The 23,194-nt window shown below is 46.7% G+C and overlaps 1 protein-coding gene across 5 annotated transcripts in view; it reads left to right on the forward strand.

The window, feature by feature from the left end:
• Positions 1-23,194, forward strand: part of EMID1 (EMI domain containing 1) — a 949,835-nt gene that overhangs the window by 182,478 nt on the left and 744,163 nt on the right. The window lies entirely within an intron of this gene.

A 23,194-nucleotide genomic window follows, 5' to 3' on the forward strand; every position in this document is an offset into this window, starting at 1 on the left:
CCAGCGCAGGCCTCTCTGGGCTCAGCAAGGGGAGGCCGCCATCTTGGCTTCGTGTTACGCAGTTTTTTTCGCAGCCGCGTTCAGGTCTCACGGACTGCAACCTTCGTGTGTGGGGGGTCCCGGAGCCTCCTCCAGGCTTCAGCAATACTCGTGATGCCCCGGCGGGCTCGGATGAGGCTTCGGTGTCCCGTATGGCAGCTTATCGATGCTCATCGAGCGGAGCTCACCGAAGATGCGTCCACTCTACATGGCGGTTAGCCACGCCCCTACATGTACCTGTATAATGATCAAATCCCCAGCACCAACTCAACTCTGTTCCATGTGGTAATTGTCTCCAGTGAAATTGTAGGGACAAATATCTCTGATCATGTGGGAAGACTTAATGAAGATACACCTCAAAAGCCAAGTGTGGGCGGTGGGTGCTCTTGCACAGAGCATGGAGTAGTCACTTTCCACACTGCTCTGCCCCGAAACCTTGATCAAGGGCTGTCGAATTGCAGTTAGAAAGGGCACCAAACCCCCTAATTTGAAGCTGCAGCTGTGGGAATGTGTGCAGCACACTTGGTCGAAGTTTGAAGTAACTGCCGGGTCGAGATGCCGAAATATCCCAAAAGCTGCTGCCTGATGGAGCTGTATGAGGAAGGACCACAAAATGGTGGCCTCATAGCGGTGAAGGAGGAGAGGCGGTGAGGCGAGGACCGGCCTGAAGGGGAGGGCGAGGGAAGTGGTGGAGACACAGGGTGCGGCATCCCTCACCAGATGAAGAGCGGGGCAGTGGCATCCCCGAACCTGCCTTAGCCTTGCACTGAAGCTCGGTGCGGAGTGTAAGGAGAGCGCAGTCAAGATCTCTGCCTCCCCACGCCACAGTACTAGCTCCCCGAGCAGGGGCACAGAGAAATCAGGGCAATTTGAACCGGAACGGCAGACGCGGGCTTCGCCAGATCCCGCTGTCAGAGGGAGTGAGGTGAAGAGCATGGGTCCCGCAGCAAGGTGTAATGGTTTATTGAGAGGCCACCCTCAACACAGGCTGTTCCTTGCCTCCACAACTGAGGTGTCACACAATAAACAGTTTAATGTCAGTTCTTTATTCAGCCCTATTTCCGATGCATATCATACCCCTAGGATCTTTCGCCCTGAGCTACCAATGAGCCAAGAACCAGCCAGGTGTACAGGAAATATATGTGTATTTATTTGGATGATAGGTAATAGAAAATTGCACTAAAATGTCACATACCACTTTATCCGTGGCACAACACAGTAAACTTCTCTTTACACAAATAACTCACACAATTTACTTGGGAAAACTCAAATCACATTATTTTACTTAATACACATTTCAAAATAAATCATCATCAACACTGGTACTTGAATAACATCATTGTACATTTGCAATGATGTACACTTTCATTTTTCCTGCACACTTAAAAGGCTAGCAGTAAATAAACACAGGGTGATTTAGCAGTGTTTTTTTCCATCCCCCTGCCCCCTACTTTGGTCTGTTTTGGGGAAGTCTGAGAGAAAAATTTGATGATTTGAGAATTTTGGATTTCAGACCCCACCCCCACTTAAAGGCTAAACGGGGAAGCTGGATGGTAAACATTTGGGATGATTTGCGAATTTTGGACTTCAGACCCCCAATGGCCTGTGTTCCACCAAGGGGAATTCATCACATTTATATTTTTAGATAAATAGGTTAAGGATCTACACTGTTTTCCCCCTGCCCTACCTACTGTAAAGGGAAATGATTTAAGGACAGCAGATTCTCCCACCTTTGGGTTGCAAAGGGTTCAAGTACACTTACATTGAAAACCTATGTTTAAAGTTCAGGAAAGACAGCTGCATTTCAGGACCCTCTGACAGGGCAGGGGTCTGGTCACTCCAATCTCAAATATGGTCCCCAGCTCTCCACCCTAGTACCCAGTAAGCTTTTAGGCCTTCCAAGCAATGGACAGCTCAACCCAGATGCACTCTCAGCAAAAATCACTGTTTGGTGTTTCTTTGTGGCTGTTCGATGGTACATTTCAGCAGCTCTCTCCCTTCTCCCATAGTAAATCCACGCTATATACTAGTGATGACACTACCAAGTGTACAATCTTGGCCAGTACCCTGTGAGAGTTCTCGAAAATAGGATTGGACATTTACCCTTCTCTCTCCGCCCAAATCCCGCCCCTATCTAAGGATTGGTTTAGGAGTCTGGAGCAGACATATGGCAATTCCCATTTGCAATCCCCTTTTCTTTTCATGTCAATTTTTGGCAAAATCGAATGTACTAGTAACTGCCATAACATATATGTTTTCTGATTGAGCTAATCATGGGAAATTTTATAAAAACCACAGCCGGGTCTGCACCATTTTGCATGACCATTTGTCAATTTTCTGCCATTTTTACAAAACACATAATAGGAACATGTAAATTACTAACCACATTCCTAATTTTACCCTCCACCAGTTCACCAACTCTGAAATTCGGAACATGTTCAGAGCAGCCAAGAACACCTTTTAGCTGGTCATTACAATCCCCTAATTCACAGGTAGAGGAATTTTATGTCACCATAATTGCCTGGAAATTATCTAATAAATGAAACATACATGTAATGAATGCGACTTGTGGTTTCTGGAAAATGCAACAATTGTGACAGTCCATTTAAACAAAGGGGAATCTTCATATGTGCAAATATGAGCTTCTCTTCCTCCGTGCTATTTGCCACCCTTGGCCAGCCTGTGAGCATGTTTTGTTTTTTAATTATCCTCTTTGTTGTTTGAAGTTGGTAGCTATCGGTCGTAAACACCTGGGGCCTTGGCAACACAGAAATCCCCCTCCCGACATTCCTGTCTTGCACTAGCTAGAACATGTAGCCTACTCAGAAGTTCCCTCAGAGACAGCAGGTCTAGGGAACTTTGGTTTTCGACACTCTTCGGCCCACATTTTATTGCAGTTGTAAAAAGTTGGGTTGCAAGCCATGCTTTCAGTGGAGGTCCTTTGTGAATTTTGCCCAGAAACCCACCATTTGTCATAGGCTGAAAGGAACTTGCATATTACATTTTCTAACATCAGCCTTGATTCTTTGACATACGGTGTGTTTTACCGATCAGGGTTCACTTTGCTTTTGTGCTGAAAGTACAGCACTGTTTCTCTTGATCATTAATAAAATAAACTTTTAATTATCTGCTGTGTTTTTCTGTTGAAAAGTGGGTCTGAATTGTCACAGTGCACCACCTTTTGATGGGTGTCAGTTTCAGTGCAAATACTGCATTTATTTCTCAGCCAGCAATGTGATGTGCTCTTCCAATTTGCACTTGGATTACATTTTTGTTTTAACTTTGTCTGGTTTTCCACTGCAGTAAGACACCCACATAGTCTGCTTCGGGCCTACTGGAACTTTTCACGGCAACAAAGTGGGCTTTTCTTTTCAAATGTTTGCTGGTATTTTGCATGTGAACCCCAATATACATTACTTATTGCCAACGCGCACAGCATGTCATTTCCCAGACATCTTTATGTTGGCAGGTGAACATTTTTCTCATCTCTTGCTTTAACTTGCAAACACACATGCACAGCAGTTTTGGTGTCTGTGTTTAAAAATCCTGTTTTTCATTTGAAAGGGACCTTTGAATTTCTTCTGCCTTTGTGAATTAAAATGCTGCTTTTCCTTTGGTAATGACAGGTAGGCCTTTTTCACATGCAAAGGGCACTCCATCACGGCCCCAGCCCTACAGCGTGCTTGAGTGATAGCAGTTAGAGGACGCAACCCAAGCCAGGTCCCCAGTCATGTACGCCCATGCCACCTTGAACAATAAATAAGCAGCAAGCGGGTTGCAACTGACACTACTGTGTGCACATGGATCCACATAGCACAATGATCTGTTTCAATGTGAGGAGCCCCACTACACACGCCAGGGATTGAAACTGGCAATGAATTGGACGTGTGCTGCTAAAGGGCCAGAATCACAGATTACAGTGCCTTGACACAGTGACTAGCCAGTGTGAAAAACAGATCACTATCCCACATGTCTATGTGGAGAGGGGCAGCACAGTTTACCAACAGCACAACACATCTGAGGCACAGCTCAGAGTAGAGGCTCCCTCACGGAGACCAGGAGTGGGGGAGCTGGCCCAGGGCTGTCCGGCACCCCCTATAGCCCCAGCCTCCTGCAGCAGGAAGCTTACACCAACAGTACAGTGACCATGCCTATGAACACTGGGGTACAGCACAAAGGCTGCAGTTTACAGAGAGGAGTACCGCAGCACTGACCAAAGACTAAGACAAAGCAAAAAGGCCCGGCAACCAAACAAAAATGGATGCATACACCACAGGGGTATGGCGGGGCAACCTGTACCGGAGGCCCTGGGGGTAGAAATAGGATGAAAGGATGAGGTATTGAGCGCAACACAGGACATCTTGAGGGCAATATAAGAGGTGAGAGCACAACTGCAGCACAGGATAGATGCGGTGGGCATAGACGTTGGGCTACTGTGGCAGGACCTCTGGAGTATGTCCACCAGAATTCAGGAGGCAGAAGACTGCATTTCAGCAGTTGAGGACGCAGTCACGCCATTGCAGAGGGACACTCAAGCCATGTTAAAGGGAACAGTAGTCCTTGAAAGTAAGGTGAAAAAAGCAGAGGGTCGATCCTGCCGGAACAATATTCACCTGAGTGGCTTGTCGGAGAAGGCAGAGGGCCCCTCCATGGAGCTGTTCCTGGAGAAATTGATTCTGTAGTGTATGGGGCCTCGGGGATTGTCACGGATTTTCTCCATTGAGCATGCACACTGTCCTGGGGAGAGAGCCACCCCCACGGGCCACACCCAGACAAGTTATCGCCAAATTGGTAAACTATCAGGGCAGGGACGTCAACCTCCAGGTGTCATGGAGAAAAGTGCTCTTGCAACACAACAGTGCAGTGGTGGCAGTGTATCCGAGCCTAATCAAAGCGGTCCAAAGGCAAGGTAATCCTTTGACACAGTGAGGAAGAACCTCAAAAGACAGGAGTCAAGTAAGCAATGATGTACCTTGCCATCATGAATGTCTGTGGTCCGCAGGAGGTGTGCTTTCTCACCAAGCCCTCTACACCTGGGATTGGGCTGAAACAATCACCAGCCAGCTAGACAACGGACCGCAACAGGTGGCACCAGGCAAGGCCTAAACAGGACCAACCAGAGCAGGTACCCCAGGAAGCATGTCGTCCCATGGACAATCGTTGATCGGCCACAAGAAGCGACCAGGTCTGAGGACTAGATGTATTGCTTGTAAATACGGTAATGTTTTTTTCTCTACTAGGTTCAGAGCACTAAAGTACCATGACTGACAGCAGCTGGAGTGTGGGAGTATGGGCAGAGCAACCAACATGCACAGCCCCCCACATCAGATGCCATCTCCCCCTGTTGAGGAGAGGCTCAGTTATCAGTTACAGGGTCGACAGATGCTTCTATTTTGGGAGAAGTATAGGGCTGGGTGGGGAAGTTCACAGAAGGTTTGGGGGGGTTGGGGATTGCTGGGGGAGAAAGTTATCTGTCTAGGACACATTTGGGGATGACCGATAAGGGGTTGAATCCATGGACGATCCAGTTCAATGACCCTGTGGGGTCGCATAGTAAGCAAAATGACAGTGGAAAGTAGGGCACTCGGATGCCTGATGTGGTACATCAATGGCATGCTTGACAAATCAAAAGGAGCTTGGTAATGCACAACATCACGGATCATAAAGCGGAGATAGTCTTATTGAAAAAAAAAAACACCTGATGGGAACAGTATGCCAGTGCCTTGGGAAAGGGCAGTCGTGGTGGAACACGCGGGTTACCATGAGGGGTCCCGAATGTGGCAATAATGGTGCACAAATCCATACCTCTACAGGTCAACAGAGTGATAAGTGATGGAGGGGGTCGATATGTGGGGATCATGGGGGATCTATGGGGAGAATCAGTCCAAATCATCAGCATTTATGTGCTTCTGCCACTACAAGCTGGCCTCCTGGTGGAGATACAGGCATTGCTCGTGACGCATGGGGCAGAACTCACAATTGTGGGTGGCAATTTCAATGATATCTTGGACAGGGGTCTGGACAGAGGGTCACAGGCGCGGTGCTACAGAGGAGGGAGGCACATTCGAAACTTACATCATTCCTGGCGGCGACAGGGCTGCGGGATGCATGGAGGGAGCTGCTCCCCAACCAGATACACTTTTCCTACCACTCTGGGGCCCATGATTACCAGTCGAGGTTAGATTATATGTTGTTGCCCTGCATGGTTCTGTGCAGGGTGGTGGAGGCATGCTATCTGCCCACGGGGCTATCAGACCATGCCCCATTCTACATCCAGGTGGAAGGGAAATTGAAAGCCGGGAGGGTGAAATGGAGGTTGAAGGCATATCACATGGGGAATGACACGATTAGGGAGGCGATCCTGGAAGGATCCGCGGATTACTTTAACTTGAACACAGGAACGGTGGCCAGCAGCAGCACATTATGGGAAGCGTACAAAACGGTGATTGGGGGGGGGGGCAGCGCGGTGTGCAATAGGGGCATTCGAAATTAGGAGGCGGGCAAAACTATGGAAAAAAGAGGAAGCGGTGGAGGAAGCAGAGAAGCATCACATTCGCACACCGTCTGTGGAAACCAAACAGGCACTGGCTAAGGCAGATGAAGCATACAAAGAGGGAGCGTCGGGTGAAGCCCGGCAGGCTTACCTGGCCAAACGAGAGGGGGTATATGACTTAGGGGACAAGGGTGCACATGCTAGCGTGGCTTGAGAGGAGAGAGGAAGGGGCAAGGTGGGTCCTGGTCATATCGAATGAAGAAGGAGGAGAGACCACAGTGGGGGAGGACAAAGCCTAAGCCATTGCAGATTATATCCAAACCCCCCAAGGCACAGGTTCCAGGACCCTCCTCCTCAGAGATAGACAGATATCCTGCTAACATAGAGCTCCCAAGCCTGAGGGAACAGTAACATCTGGGGCTGGAGGTGGATATAACTAAGGAGGAGCACATGGGGGCCATCCATGGGCTGCAAGCGGGCAAGTCACTGGAGCCCAACGGGTTCCCTGACGAATTCTGGATGTGCTTTTAGGACAAAGTATTCAACCCCATGTTAAAGATGCTGCCGGGAAAGTGGTGAACTCCCAAAGGACCTGAGAATTGCCAACATGGTGATCATCCATAAGAAAGGGACATCTCTGAATGAATGCCCTTCACATCGGCCAATTTTGTTATTAAACGCAGAGGCCAAGATTCTAGCAAAGGTTCTGGGAGGATATGTCAGGGCAAACGCATTTGTCTTGCAAGGAAGACAACGCATAGCAACACAGGCTCGTGCTTAGAAACTGTTCCCCAGGGTTAAGCATGTTATAAACGAATAATTTTAATTATAACTAATAAGCAAACTAATACACCCAGATCAGTGTGGTTTTGTGTCGGGAAGGGCCACCCGGATGAACCTGCAGACTCATATCAATCGCGGCAATGGTGGTTAAGAGAGACCTGGCAGCCAAGTGGGAGTTCAGAGACATGCCGACAATAATTAACTGGGAGGTGGGGATGGAGCACTGGCGGAGCATGGAGAAGATGACATACCGGAACAGAGGGATTCAGGGAAAATACTTACGCGGGATGGGAGAGGGGTGGGGAGACTTGGGGAAGGAAGGATGGGGTAACCCACATTGTGCACGTTTTCATTGACGGGTGTTATTGTTTTTACATGAAAATAACCAGAGCTTATTCAAAAAAAGCCAAGTGTTGGCTTCCTGCGAGGTACCAGGTGCTTGGACATACAAGCCTATAGCGAAGGACCTCACGCTTAGGGGCAACATGTTCGCCTTGGAAGCAAGACGACACAGAGCGACACAGGTCCGATCCCGGGTCCACGCTTAGAAACCTCTGGGTATTAAGCGCATTATAAATAACCTATCATATATCATATCATATCATATGATGGCTTCACCATCATCGCAACTTCCTTCGTCAATGATTCTGGACGCTCCCAGCATTTGGAAGAATCTGGTGGAATCACCAGAGAAGGTCTGTGTGAATGCGGTTGTAGACGCACTGTTTTCTGAAGATGTTTACGATGGACTGGCGCAAACCAGGCCAGGATCCTAACTCAACCATTCACAGGACGTACATTGAGGTTTGACTGCCATCTCCCGTACGGTCCGGGTCTAAAGTAGCCTTCTTCAGTTTCTTTTTGTCTGGCTCATTCAGACAGGACCTGGAACACAAACCTGTGTTTTTCCGTTATGTTTTTTTATTTCTTTAAAGACATCCTTGTTTGCCCCAAGGAATATGTTTCACATTTCTCAGGCTGATCTACCCCCTGCTAGGCGTTCTTCATCAACTTAAACCGTTGGATTTTTTTTAACCATAACTTAGGTGCTGGTACTTCCTGACAATCAAATGCTCCCCCACATATTGGCCACAGTGTAATGGGAAGACCTCTGGTGATGATGGGCGCTTTTGATGCTTATGATACCTGCTATCGGACCAGGACACACTTGGTTGTAGGGCCTCTCTGTGACACTCATTGAAAGTCTTTGTCAAACTTCTAAGATCACCTGCCCAGAAAGACGTTTTCAAAAGGCTCCACGAGTGACACCTGTCCACCCTCAGCCTGTTTGGTCATGGCCAGCACACCGGTATGCAAGTATTAAGTGAGGGCCTTCTCTACGGGCTCGTATGTCCAGGCACCTTCTACCTCCGAGGTAAGCAAAAACTCAGCTTTGAGGTGTATCTTCATTGTTTCTTCCCTTATTACCACATACAGTCCTCCTCTGTTCCCTGGATCGCTTCTTCAAGGATACAGCTCCCTTTGAGCCCAGAACTATTCTAAGTGAAACAGAGGTGTAGGAGGGAGCACTATCAGGTGCACTCCCGTTTACATTCTCTTTAAAGATGATGTGATAGGTTATTTATAAAGCGCATAATACCCAGAGGTTTCTAAGCGTGGACCCGAGGATCAAACCTGTGTTGCTCTGTGTCGTCTTGCTTCCAAGGCTAGCACGTTGCCCCTAAGCTATCCTCCCGAGACAAGGAAGACAGGGATTCTGGGGAGGCAAAAGTATCAGGATTTATGGGCATTCGCCATCCGAGGGGCACTAAGAAGCAGGGTGAGACACTCCCCCAGTTTAGGGAGGCTTCACCTAGGCTGAAGCTCAAGAGGCCAGATCCTAGGCTGCTTGGGTTGGGTGACTGCGTGCCTGTGTTAGGGATGCATGGAGGATAGAGAGGGCAAAACTAAGCCTGTTTCTCTCCAGGGTAAGGCCCTGATGTGCATGAAGAGAACTAAGGAGAGAGTAGATTTGCGTAGGCTGGCACTTGTAACTGGAGCAGACATGAGTACAGACTAACACTAATCGCCCAAGAGACCATCATTTAGGGGGTCGGTGAAAATGATTTGACCATTTTCCAAATGTGATCATAGGAGCAGGGCCTGCTTTAGGCATGAGCGACCCAGGCGGTTGCCCAGGGCACCACATTAGCCCCCCCATTAGCCTCCCTGCCACACCATCTCGGGGGAGTCTTTCAAGGGCTCCCCCGAGCTGGCGTGGTGGCTTAAGGCGTCCTACTGAAATGAAATACCCCGCTCTCGTGCTGGTGCCGGGAGCTCCAGCACGGGAACCATGTTCATGTCATTTCAATAGGGCGCTGCTGCTAAACCAGCATGGCAGTGGCGCTCTATTTAAGCGATTAACTGGGAGCGGGGAGCTAATCGCTTAAACAGAGTGCCTCTGCTTCACCAGCAGGGGTCAGGCCCATTCCGGTTTTACAGTAGCGCTCCATTTAGCAGACCAACCTCCGATTTGGTTCCCCCGCCTAGACCCGGGGGAGGAGGGTGCCAAATTTTGGTTCTGCGCCCCTTGCGCTGCCAAAGCTAAGGCCGGACCTGCATAGAAGAATCCTCCTGCTGAATGCCTTTAAAACTGTTTTAAGCACAACCATTTACAAGCATTGGCAATGCCAACAGTTTGGGCTTTTGTTACCTGCCAAATGCCAATACTTCTACACTAGCCAAAACTATTGGAGTTTGCCAATATTTGTAACAAGACTCCAGAGAAGTACACGCAGTGCTCATAAATTGATTGGCTAAAGCAGACCGGGTTTTATTACACCAATAGAGTTTACAACTCCAACTTAAGCCATTAACTCTCACATGGCTGCTTTAAAAAAACACTGGCAGGCACTTTAAGGACAAAGTTTGATGGTAATGCTGGATCAAAGCGAGCTCAAAGACTTCTCACGAGGAGGTGTTTTGGGCGGGGAGGGGTACGAACTGTGTGGGAATGGCCATAGGGATTAGCATGCCCAGTCAATGGGTGGGCAAATAAACAACCAACTAAAAACTTTGTGTCCCTTCTCATGGGTCATGTTTCCCTATCTGTACTCTAAACAACAGCTATAGAATATGTGCCGGGCAAAACAAGTGTGTTGCCTTTCTTGTTCTAGCACCCCATTAAGGAGGAATGCAAAGCTCTGGCCCAGGCTCACTGACTCGCTGCTATGTCATTCCGATATGTGCCTTTTGATAGTTCCCCTTGTGGCTCTCCCCTCGAGGTAACAAGCATGCTGTTCTGACAGCAGCTGAAGACACATTTCCGATAATAATCATTGCGCACCTTTAAATCACACAGCCCATCGAGAGCATATTGCAGGCTACAGCGAAGCCCCCTTCCTTCTTATTTATTGGAATGATGGAAAGACTGACTCACCTGCCTGGAATTGACTCCTGCCATCCCCTGGTCAAAACAGAAGGCAGCAATGCCTTGCAGCATTTCGAGTGCAGTGGTAAAACAACACAAAGAAAAGACACATGGAAACCTGAGACTACACCAAACCAACCACCAACGTCATTTTTCTGAGGTCCTAGGCTACTCGACATGTATAACATGCATGTATAGGTTGTGATTGAGCGGTAGAGGGTCGTTAGGAGAAACATGTAGCGCCTTATGGCGATTTCTTTTTTCTCAGAGCCAAGCGATATACATTTTTCCCAAAGACTTTATACCCAATATTTTATACTGTCCAGCACTCCGATGCTTCCTATCATTAAATAGACGCTATATCAATCACCTGACGCCATCCTTCTGTTGGAAAGGAGAAACGATCTTCCCAGGCCCCCCAGCGCTTTCGAATGAAACAGAGGCCAGTGAATGTACTGTATGGGCTAGGGGAGGTTACAGGAGGCAGAGGGGTGTTGTTACAGGTCATAATATGGGAAAGGGCAGTGCGCAAATCGAGGCCTAGTTTTGCACTGGAGCCAAGGCTGCAGGCCCAAATCACACACACAGAAATAAAGTGCAGGCAGGCGGTGATAGATTGTAGCCGGGCATCAGTGAGGAAGGCCAGAGCTGCACAGTCATAGCCCCTTCATTGTCTCATGTTGCCAACATTTCGTATCCCAGAGGGAATACACCCTGAGAAAAGCGATCCCACGAGAAGGAGGGCACTGCTCTAAGTAATAGCACCCGAAAGCTCCAGTCCTGGCACCCCCAGCTTTCCAAGGTAACAGTCCCTCCCAGACCACCAACCATAAAACTGTTAGATCCCCAATCGATCAGCTAAGATCCGAAAAGAGCAATCAGCTGCCTTGACCCTAGGTTACATGATTTGTGCTGCGAAGTGCCAGGAGCGATAAAAACAACATAGTCAAAAAGAAGGTGGGGAACTTTGGTTGGGCGACCAATGAGTCTGGAATTGAACTATAATTTGTTAGAAGCAATGGCCTTGAAGTATACTCTTAGCCCATGTCTGCAGTATCAGGTGCGCATCAGATTTGAGATAGAGCCTGTATTGTTTTTCTTTGCATAATTGCCAATCAGTTGTAGCTTCACACCCAATGACTGAAAGGAGGAACCCACATGGAAGAAGATGGACAGAAGGGGCTGGAACCAGTGGCCTGGCATCCCTTATGGAGCAGGTAGCCTATGTGTAGGGTCTCGCCCAATCAGCCAAATGGGCTTGCACTGTATGGAAGTGATGTCACTGATGACACTGTCTGCCTTCATAAAGTGTTGGCCGTGCTGATTTTGCCAGAACGTTCCATGGTAGCAGAGTCCTTTGCTGGTGCATTTCTATTTTTGTGGAAATAAACCTTGTTTTCCTTGGCAAGAGGTGTGCTTGGCTTTTTTCCCTAGTGGGTTGTATTTTTTCTAGTGTGAGCATTGAGGGGTCTCTCTACACTTCATTCATTCATGCATTCACAAGCCAGGCAGGAGAGGACCATTTATTTCAAAATTCTGATACCACAATAAATTTAGAAATGTAACTGACTTGTCGGCACTGAACAAACCAAGCGTGCAGTGTATTTAACCTTTAATTTCATGTTTTTGATTTTATACTGGTAGCCAGTTTTTCGCAAACATGTGACCTTTGTGTGAAGCAAGCAGCCAAGCATGCCCCCAGTGTACATGTGTACACAAGATGCACATTTTTCCATTGTGTGAAAGGAGATTTTAAAACCACCAGACACTAAAAACCAAAAATAGTGAAAGTGCAACAGAAGCCAAATCTTAAATACACAAAAGGCGAACTCGGTTGACTGACATCAAATCAAAATCGCCAAATGCTGTATTTTGTTTGGGGAGTTCGCATTTTTGCGTAATAGGTTATTTGCTCAATAGCAGGTTCCGGCTCTTTAGTATATGTGTTAAAATCAAATTCTGTAGAATACCAAAAACACGTATGCCAACATCCTCCATTCAGGAGCTGACTGCCCACTCCTGCTTTTTCTTTGCATTCTGGGAGTTGTAGTTCTGCTATTCGCCCTTTATACGCCTAGCAATACAGCTCTCAGAATGCTAATAAAAAAGAAGTGGATACACATCTCCCAATTGGAATGGGAGCATTCGTGCGAAAAAGTGAACTCTTGTAATGATGTGAATTTATCATAAGCTTTAGCTGTGTTTTCCATTTAAAGGCATTTGTGTTTGACCTATCCTGTGAACCCAGCTTAAACAAAGCCCAGCGAGTGCCCTAATCCCCAGTGCTCAACGAGATCTGTGTTTGGCGAGAGTAACCAATCTATCCTGTTTTTATTATCAGGCGTGTAGCTTAGCATTTCTATTTTACATCCAGGACCACACGTCCCAGAATGCAACGGAAAACAAGATGTCTGAATGAACTACATCCACCTGACCCGGGTCCAGTTTACAAATGTGCTTTAGGGAGTGGTTATTTAAGTTTGTCTGATCATGAGAGAGCTGAAAGAAACAGCATGGAGTGAACATTTCCCTTCTCTGCAGTCCCTGAAATTAGAAGCGGCTACATCTCTCCAGAGTTACTCAAATATTATTAGTTACAACTACTTTACTAAGTGTGCCTATTTCACAAATAGACCCCGGCCAGGCAGGTCAATTAACCCTATTCCTGTTATTTGCATTATGAGGTGTGTGGTTTATTCTTCAAAATCAGAGCTTTTGATTATCAAGAGTAGGCCGTTCTGGATGGGAACTGATAAACTCTTGTAGGGGTAAAGCTCAGCCTGCAAGGGGTGAACTCTGGCTTCCAGGATAAACACCTCCCCCCATGAAATGATGTCCTCTTGGCTGAAGAAGCACTTGCACGAGTGCCCTCTTTGACTTGTCCGCCTCCCCTGCAAAGGGATACTGCCTTGTCCATGCTCCTACTGCTGCCCTCAATGCACAAGCAAACTCTGAACCTCACTCACCTTGCCGCAACCTGGTGGTCCCCACAGGATGATGGAGGGCACCTCGTTTGACTCGAGCAAGCTCCTCAACACCGTGTTCGCCCCTAGTACTTTGCCCTCCCGCATGTATTGGGTCAAGTGGCACAGCGAGTAGAGCGCCCGCTTTGACACCCGTGCAGAGCCTGTTAACGCAGGTTCGAATCCCGGCGGGGCCAAACTCAGCCTTTCATCCTTCCGAGGTCGATAAATGAGCACCACACACCGTGGGTAATAATAAGCAGCGCTCAGATACCTGAGTGTTTGTAGCGCTATATAAAAGCCTAATTATTATTATTATTAAGCCTAATTATTCATCCAGGTAGGCAGGCCGCATCCTATCTACATGGGCCTTGCCCTCCAACCTCTAGTGGTTGCTCTTACCTGATTCATATTGTTGTGGGAGTGCAGCATGACAAGGGAAACTAGGTGCTGGAGAGGGACAAGGGGGACAAGAGGCGTTCTCCCCATTTGGCCGTGGTTTTTGGAAGAGGCGGAAGGGGTTGAACTGGCAGAGAGCTGCCTTTTCTTGCTGCTCTGTGATTCCTCCTCCATTGGAGGCCCTGCTGGGGATCCCGGGGCCGTTTTCAGAAGTGGGGGGCTGCAAGCGCCGGTCCAGGGGTGCATTGATACGCGAGGCAGGCAACACCTCTGCACAGACTGGACAGCTTACTTGCTCTTCGGTATCTTCAGACTCCACGTTTATCACTTCTTTCCCAGCCATAAATAAGCAATATTTTACTTTGTAAATGAATAACGACAATTTGCAACTTCTTCGCTTTGCCTGCGCTATACCAGGATTCAAACCTTTGTTGCGCTGCGTCGTCTTGCTTCCAAATCCAGCGCATTGCCACTGAGCTATACTACCTTGGCTTAAGCAGTCCAGACCCAGAGTGTGTTCCATGTCCCAAAGAAACAGCTTGGCGGCTAACAGCTCGCAACCAGCAGGCACAGGTAGCCGCCATCATGCCTAGAAAACCCTCAGTTCCAAAGCGTACTTCAAATCTACATCGCACTAAAGGAGGACTTCGGTCACTCAACAAAACTGTCAACCTGAATCTGTGCATCCACACAGGTTTCGACTTCTGACAATGGAACAGTGTGGATGAAACAGAAGGCGGAAAAGTATAATTTGTTATATCAAATTCGCTTTCAGAGATTGCACAAAGGCACAAACCGATATAAACATTACAGTGCAAAGTGCAGTCAGCAACAAAATGTAGAAAATATCAACGGAAAATATCAAAACAAGCTCCCAAAATGCTAATTACTTTAGCTATTTAAAAAAAGATTATACTCACATGATTCAATGTATCATTTTATTTGGAAGATGCATGCTATCTTTCCTATTCAAAGATGCTGCTCGTTTTGCCTTGTTCCCAGAGAGCTTCCTTATAGACAGTCATCCAAGATGGGTGCCTCCATGGATGTGCTCACAAAAACTATAAGTTCCGAGATGGACAGGAATGGGTGGGATTAGCCATAAGGATTACATTGGGTAGGGGCAGGGAATGGAGGGTTACAACTGTGTATCCCTCCTCAAATGTCGTCTCCATTGGAAAAGCATTGCAGACCCTCATTCAAAGCCCATATTTGAAGCTCTTATGTTAATGACAATAGATTTGGTTTTAAAGGTAGCACTTTCAGTGCTACCTAATAGCCCAGGAAAAAAAAAATGAGGCTCTGGGGTTAAAATGTTAAAACAAACTAATGATCATTTGGTGGACATGGGGCATTGGGCGGTGCTATCAAAGCCGGGATTGTCCTTTTGTTGTCAATCCTCATGTCTCAAAACAGATTCAATAGGACATTGGTTCATATGGAAAAGGGCAATTTTCAAAGATATTCAACAATCACAGACGTTTTCCCCCCTAATTATGTTTTATCAGAAGTGAAAGGTAAACACTTTCTGGATGTAATCTTGCAGCCAAGGTCATATCTGTGGTAAGCCCTCCACTTGCACCAGTCATCAACTTGTTTTTGGCATCAAGCAGTCAGGACAGAGGATGGTATTTAGTTTCCCTGAACACCAGCGTATTACTTTGCAAGATTAAAGCAAATATCAAATTAGCTTCTGGTTTCCAATAGATCCGTTAATAGAGGCCATTAAATCTCCAAGCAAACAATATCTTGGCGACTCTATCAACTATGCAATTGTGCTGCCATAAAGCAAACAGGTTTTACCAGGCGGAACAAGGCCCCATTCTAAAACAGTGGTGTCTGCTTTTCTAAAGAAAACTCATTTAGCTGAAATCTGTAAGACAGCAACTTGAAATTCAATTCCCCCTTTCATAGGTGTTACTGTGTGCATGTACATATTTGTACTGAAGAGTGGAAGGGTCCTTATTGAGGGATGGATGTGAGGTGTTCTTTGAAGAGATTCGTTTTTTCAATTCCTTTTTAAGTGGAGGAGAGATCGTGGCTAGCTTGATGTGAAGTAGGGTATTCTTCCAGGGTCCATGTGTGTAGTTTGGGAAGGCTTGTGTCCTAGTCTTTACATTTTTACATTTCTTGATTTCAAGGGTGACACCCTCATTGCTTCTTGTCTTGTGCTGGCCTCTGAAAATGGTTAGATTTGCAGCCAGGCAGGGAGGTGCATTGGTAATTATGGACTTCGAAATGGCGCAGCAGGTTTTGAAAATAATGCAGCCTTGGAGGGGCAGCAAGCTTACATCTACAGGGGTGAGGGTGTTGTGGTCACAGTCTTTCAGTCTGTCCATATGTCGGAAGGAGGCATGCAGTATGTTCTTTGGGAGGCATCAGGGGCCCCAGTAAAAATGTTGTTGCTGGCATTCAGGTTTCAGCCGACCAGTGCATGGATGGTGGTTCTGGTGTCGATCTCCAGATGTTGGGTTTTATGCAGCTAGGGAGAAAGATGTGGTGCCAGGCTGTCTGGGTCTTCTTGACGATGTAGGTCCTAAGGAAGAGATTGTGGTCTATGACGAATGGGAGTGACTTTCTTTTTGAGAGTTGCGCTGTATATCCATTTAGCATCATGGAAGAGACGAAATCCTGGAAGTAGGTGCATCTGGAGCGATAGCAATAAGGATGCGGTTTAGGTAGGCACTTGTAATCCAGGCTTGGATGAGGGAAAGGCATTCTTTGAGTCTGTGGGCCTCATTACACGGACGGCGGTAAGGGTTAACGGTGACCGTTAATGGTACCGGTGACCGTTAACCCTTACCACCTTACTACGAGGTCCCTTTGCGGGTCGGAGACTTTAACGCCTGCTTTTTGCAGGCGTTAAAATCCAACCCGCAAAGGGACCAGGGAGCTAATTACGGTACCGCAATTTGCGGTGCCGTAATTAGCACCTTCCCCATTCCCATTATGCCCTATGGGGCAAAAATGGGAATGGGGAAGGGCAATGGGGGAAGGGGGAATTACCGCCCCACCAACCTTGGAATAGGGCGGTAATTTCCCTTTCCTCCAAGGCGGTGCCGGTATTTTACCGCCGTCCGTGTAATGAGGCCCTGTGGATGTTGTTGAGTAAGGTGGCTCAGATACAGTAGTAACCTGTAGTTCATATGCAGGCTAATCTGGATTTCATGGTTGATGTTGAGTCGTCTGAGTAGCTCCACATACTTTTGAGGGAAGAGATTAGCTTTGTAGCTTATGATACTAGAATCGAACCCCAAGCGGGTGAAGCGTTGCTCAAGAATCTTTCTGGGTGAACCATACCCCCATTCTTCCTCTATGCAACATGCACTATTATCGGGGTCATCAGTACGGAGAGGATACCTTGCAAGGGAACAAAAAGCTACTTTTCCCTAAAGATACTTCCCTTTAATGCCTAATGCATTCTAGGTATTGGCAGGACTTTGGTTTCACTGTTTTTCACCAGGGTCTTTTTTGGCAGTATGCAGAGATCTTCTAACACCGTAAAGGACTGATTTATGGTCGTGAAATGGCTTAATAGGAACATATTGAAATTAAAATCTCAATTTTCAAACATAGAATTGAAAACATTGGCCACAAATTCTGAATTTTGCATATTCTGCATTAAATTTTTTAAAAAACATTGAATTTAAAAGACAGGGTATTACAAAATGTGTTAAACAATATCCCTGGGAAAAACTATGAATGCATACAAAATTAAAAGAAAACAGATGTTTTGTAAAAGGGTTGTTTTTAAACATTATTTCAAAAAAAAGCAAACAAAGAAGCAGCCTTCATTCGCTATAGGTAGAGGGGGTAGGTATCTTTGTGTGGGGGAGGTCCAGGATAAAATTATGAATGTTTGAGTATTATTTCTCTACTTCATTTGGTCAGGACGGTCACACGTCACTTTCCCAAGATCAACTACTCCAGACTGCTTGAAATGTCTCTGGTCTTGCATCACAGCGCACACGCTTACAATTGCGTTGCCACTTAACAACATACCCTGCTCCCCACCAAAACCACAAAACTGCATCACAACATGGATTCGTGGGAAGGGAACCACCTCCTCGCTTTCCAGTGCTTCACCAGAAAATAGCTCTCGCTCCATCCCCCTTTTGACCCTGCTAGTAAACCGGCAGTACACATCTGTGGGAACCAAGATCACACAGCTGCCCTCCTTTAAGAGGATGTGATAACTGTGGTCCAGGTGGTTTATGCAGTCCGAACTGATACCAAGAGGGGTCTAACCTCCCACACCAGTGTAAAACTATCAGGACTCACGAACTTCCAGGGAAGCCCATCCTCATCTGCGGGGCCTCCATTTTGTTGCCCGTGGAGCCTGGCTGCTCGTGGCTTGGTGTGGGTACGAGGGATGTCTGTTCTACTTCCTCTTGGGCATATATTTATATATGGTTTTAAAAAAACCTTTACAATTCATCAATACAAGAATATTAAATTAAGATAACAAGATAAAATATATTAATTAAATCCTCATTGGATCACTACAGTTAATATTAAAACATTTCCATGTACGGAATTTATCATATTTCACGTTCACATTTCTTCTGAAAACATATGTCCTATCCCTCAATATTTTTATTTAAAAAAACAATACCACAGATGAATACCATATAAAGTGCAATCATCTGACAAGATTACAAAGTGCTTAAGTGAAAAGAGTTTAAGAAGGAGGCTACTGCTAACCCATCTGATGTTATGTTACCACTTAGGCATCTTTTCCACGGGTTATCATTCTCAGCCCAGTTTATGAAAAAAAACAGTTTCTCAAGATATACCGACATAAGAACTGGCCATTCCAGGAAAAGATGCCTTGCTGTCTCCACACCTTCTTTGTCCCCACAAAATCTACAGAATTCATCCACACTGCAAATCTGTCCCCTCCTTAACAACACCTCTTCTGTCAGCAACAAGTTCCACCTTAAACGCATTAAAATTGATCTATGAAAACAATTAGGGAACAAGTGCAAATACGCAGCCACAGTACCGCGCTTTTTATACTCGTGAACAAGGTGCATCAAGGACGGATATCTATGGAAAGAGCCCATTGTATTGCCCCAATCCCCATTATACAGCAAATTTTTTTCTTTTTCAGGGCTAGTAATCAGAGCCTCTATATCCAAATTGAGTTCACTCAGCATAGTTTCACAATATTCCTTTGGGTTTCCAATGAACCCCCGGAGAGCCCCCAATACATGTTTCGATTCCATGCGAGTATTCATTTCAGCATACAGAGACTCTCTGATCGGACGGCGTATTTGACGAAACAAGGATAGGAGTCGCCACTGAGCTCGCTCTTTAAGAGATACCATCCCCAGTTCAATTTGCATCGCTGCTAATGGGACGGCATTAGATACATTCAGCACACGTCTCCACTTTGCAGCCTCAATTGTGTCTAACCAATAACAGGCGGCTGTTGGCCAAAGTTCCATCCTGTAGATCAATTTTGTAACAACATTCCCTTCATAAAAGTCGCTTGCAGATTTTATTTAGAAACAACCAAACTTTCTGTACATTTTCAAAGTTGGTTCGACAAGGATGCAGCCTTCTGGGCTAAAGTGGAGGGGATATTCAGTAGTGACGGTTGTGCCGAAATATGGAAGCCCAATTATGCAACGCTTGGGGCACCTACTTCCTTTTTTCAAAGAGCCATTTCAAGGGACTACGCTTCTTGTCCCTTGACAACTCAAGAATTCTTGTTTTGGTAGGATTCATCAGAAGACCATTGTCATTGCCAGAGCCCTGCAGAGTCCATGATCTACCTAATGAGCTTTTGCGTGTCTTGTGGTAAATTGTATTGAGGTTTGGGGAGGTCCCAAATTTCCTCTTTCTCCTTCGACTGACTATTGCCCTACGTACGTCAAAGTGCTCGTAGCATTTTCAGGTAGTGGACCCAAGCATAGCTTTCAAGACATTGTAACCCAGACTGGGATCACAATACCCTTGGCCCATCTGCTCTCCTTCAAACTCTAGGTATAATAACCTATTGACCAATCAGATTATCCTTCCTAGAACCGCAGACCTGCACCGGGGAGCTGGGAATCAAGATGTTGGACGAACATCGAGCGGAGCTGAACAGGAAGCTCTGCCAAGGAATGCAAACAACCCACTGATCAAGAAACCCGCTGCCTTTACTGCAAACCTTTTGGACCTTGTGAAACCAGCTCTACTGTGGCAAGAGAACACTGATCAAGAAGGAAACCAAACCGTGACGACACTTTCAACCAGAGAAATGGAGTCAGCCTCAATATACAAAACACCAATGACAGAGTGAAAGTGTCAGCAAGATAAAGAAGAGAGAACAGATAATTCTACCATGACTCTGTCAAGGCTAACAAGCACTCTGACGCGGCCACAAGGCGACATGTGCTCCTACAAGACACACCGGACTAATATAAAGAACACACATTCACATCCTTGTGCAGTTACATTATCACAGCACACACACAGCTGCAAGGACGATGGCGCAGCACACACAGCCCCTTGTGCCCGTACGCTCCTATAGCACATCCCATGTAGTGTGGCCTTGGTGTAGCATCGTTGAGTGCGTTTCCTCGCCGTTAAGAAATGCTGTAGTGTTCTGTGATGTCATGATGCCATGTTTGGGTAATTGAAGGCACTGTTATTAAGCACGGTTCTACATCGTGTTATGCTGAGCTGTGTGAATATGCTACGCTACGGTGCACCCTGTTGTGTTTGTTTTGGCTATGCTGGGTCAGGTCGTTTTTCCACACTGTGATTTCATTTCCAATGGCATTCTATCTTGCGAGATGCCACGTCACATTGTATTGTGTTACTCTGTGCTGGTCTGTGGTCATGATATGCTAGAAAGTGTCACGGGATGTTTGCTATGGTGGGGCTTGTATACCAATGAGCAATGCATGTAAGCACTGCCATGTATTAAGCAGTATCGGATTACATGCCAACTGAAGCCCAGGACTGTGCAACACTGCACACCGAGCCAGCTCACAGCGCTAGGTCACACCAACGTAGCACACGCCCTGGCTGTCATTTCGACCTGGAACGACCTTAAAAATCAAGACTTTCTGATTGCGGGCTCCCATGGCAAGACAAGCTTGAAAACTATGGAGCAGTGCAGTTGTGCCTACATTATTGCATTCCCATTGAAAATAGTGCGCATTTTGTCATCTCTGCTACATACTTATGAATTCTTTTTTTGTCTTGATTTTACCGAATTGAACATTTGGTCATGTAGTTTAAATGTGATTGTGCTGTGCCAGCTTTATTTTCTGACCCTCCACCCCTGCAGGGGAAGCCTTAATGCTCAGCCTTAGCTATCCCAATCAGCTTGCCATTTTTCATAACTGGACTCGGACATATTTTAAGTGTCAATCCAAGCACAGAGACCTGTGCAGTGTACTTTTATGTACTGTTCAATGCTGCTATGCTCAGTTCTGCTCAGAGGTCTTCACTGTTGCTCTGTGCTGTTCACTTATTCGCAGAGCTGCTTGGTACTGCATATCTGCTCAGTGCTATTCAGTTCTGCTGGATGCTCTGGATAGTGTTCAATGCTGCTATGCTCAGTTCTGTTCAGAGGTCTTCACTGTTACTCTGTGCTGTTCACTTATTCGCAGAGCTGCTTGGTACTGTTCAGTGATTTGCAGCGCTGTTTCGTATTGCTCAGCACTGTTCAGTGTTGTTCTTTTCAGCTCGTCGAAAGGGTAAAGCAAACATGATAAGTGAAGTGCTATTACGTGGATAGATTGACCTACAATGTAGGCCAGTCTACCCACTTAAATAACACCCAGGTTTGCTTTACCCATGGTGCACAGTTACTGTGTATGAAGGGTAAAGCAAACATTGCTCGGTTCTATTGAGTTCTACCTGGTGGTCTTCAGTGCTGTTTGGTACATCTGCTGATGTTCAGTTTCGCTTGGTACTCCTCAGTGCAGTTTAGTGCTGTTTGGTGCATTTTAGTAATCAGTGTCCTTTTGCGCAACTCGGTTCGATTTATTGAAGCTCGTGGTATATGGTACTGCTTTGAACTCTTCAGCGCTGCTCAATAGCATTAGTGCTGTAGTGCTCTACCTGTTTTCAATGCTGCTCAGTACTGATAGTGCTGCTTGGTTGGTGCAGGACTATGCTGCGATGTGTTGTTTTTCATTGTGTTCAACGCCCTGAGTACTTTCCAGCGCTGCTCTGTTTTATGCTGCTGTGCGCTAGTCTACCATCCTCACACTGCTGGCTTCTAATCACATTTAAGGGCCACGTGCTGTTCGTCAGTTCTGCATGGTGTTGTTTGCTACTTATGCTCAGTGCTGTTGAGCTCTGCTTGGTTCTGCGCAGTACTCTTTAGTACTGCTGTATGTATGGGATATATAAACTGCCAACCTAGCTGTGAAGTAACGGAGTGTGGTACATAGGTGCTGCATACAGTGTACTGCTCTTGGGTGCATATCGGTACTGTTCGGTACCGCTTGGAGCTGCTCAGGTCTGTTTACTGATGCTCATCAGTGTGTTGTGCCGCCGGGGGCCGTTTATTACTGCACTAATGTGTTTTGTGCGGTTCGGTAATATACGGTGGTGCTTGTTACAGCCCGGGCCCTTGATAACCCTTGGTGCTGCTCGGTAGTGTTCATTTCTGCTATGATGTGCTCAGTGCTGTTGCTTGATACTATGCGGTGCAGCTCCTCTCTGCGCTGCTCAGAGCTGCTCTAATGCTATTCGGTTCTGTGCCTGAGGTGGTGAATAGGATAAAAAATACAATTCGAGGCGCTGTGCATTTCCACCAGCCCCCGGCTCCAGGTGGGGGAGTGTGGTGGGGGGGGGCGGGGGGATGGTGCGGGTTGATGTCTGTGAAGGGACGGGTTCCGGGGTGCCCTGGCTTGCTACGAGTGATGTGTCTCCAGGTGGCCGTCTGTCTCCGGGGCCCTGCGGCTGTCACTCACTCTGCTGCGTTGCCGGGGCTTGGAGAGTTCTCTGTGTGTTGGAGCCAACAGCTCCAGGACACCCCTCCCAGCTGGAGCGGATCCGGAGGGAGATGTTTCAATTAATCACACTCAGCCGTGGAACGAGGAAGTGGGGGCAATTTAGCGCGGAGAACATTGCACATTTTAAAAGGTTATCTGTAAGGATAGGTCATGTGGGCTGGATGTATTTAATGCAGAA

This window comes from Ambystoma mexicanum, chromosome 10, assembly GCF_040938575.1.
Source record: "Ambystoma mexicanum isolate Mex_15411 chromosome 10, UKY_AmexF1_1, whole genome shotgun sequence".
Taxonomy (NCBI): domain Eukaryota; kingdom Metazoa; phylum Chordata; class Amphibia; order Caudata; family Ambystomatidae; genus Ambystoma; species Ambystoma mexicanum.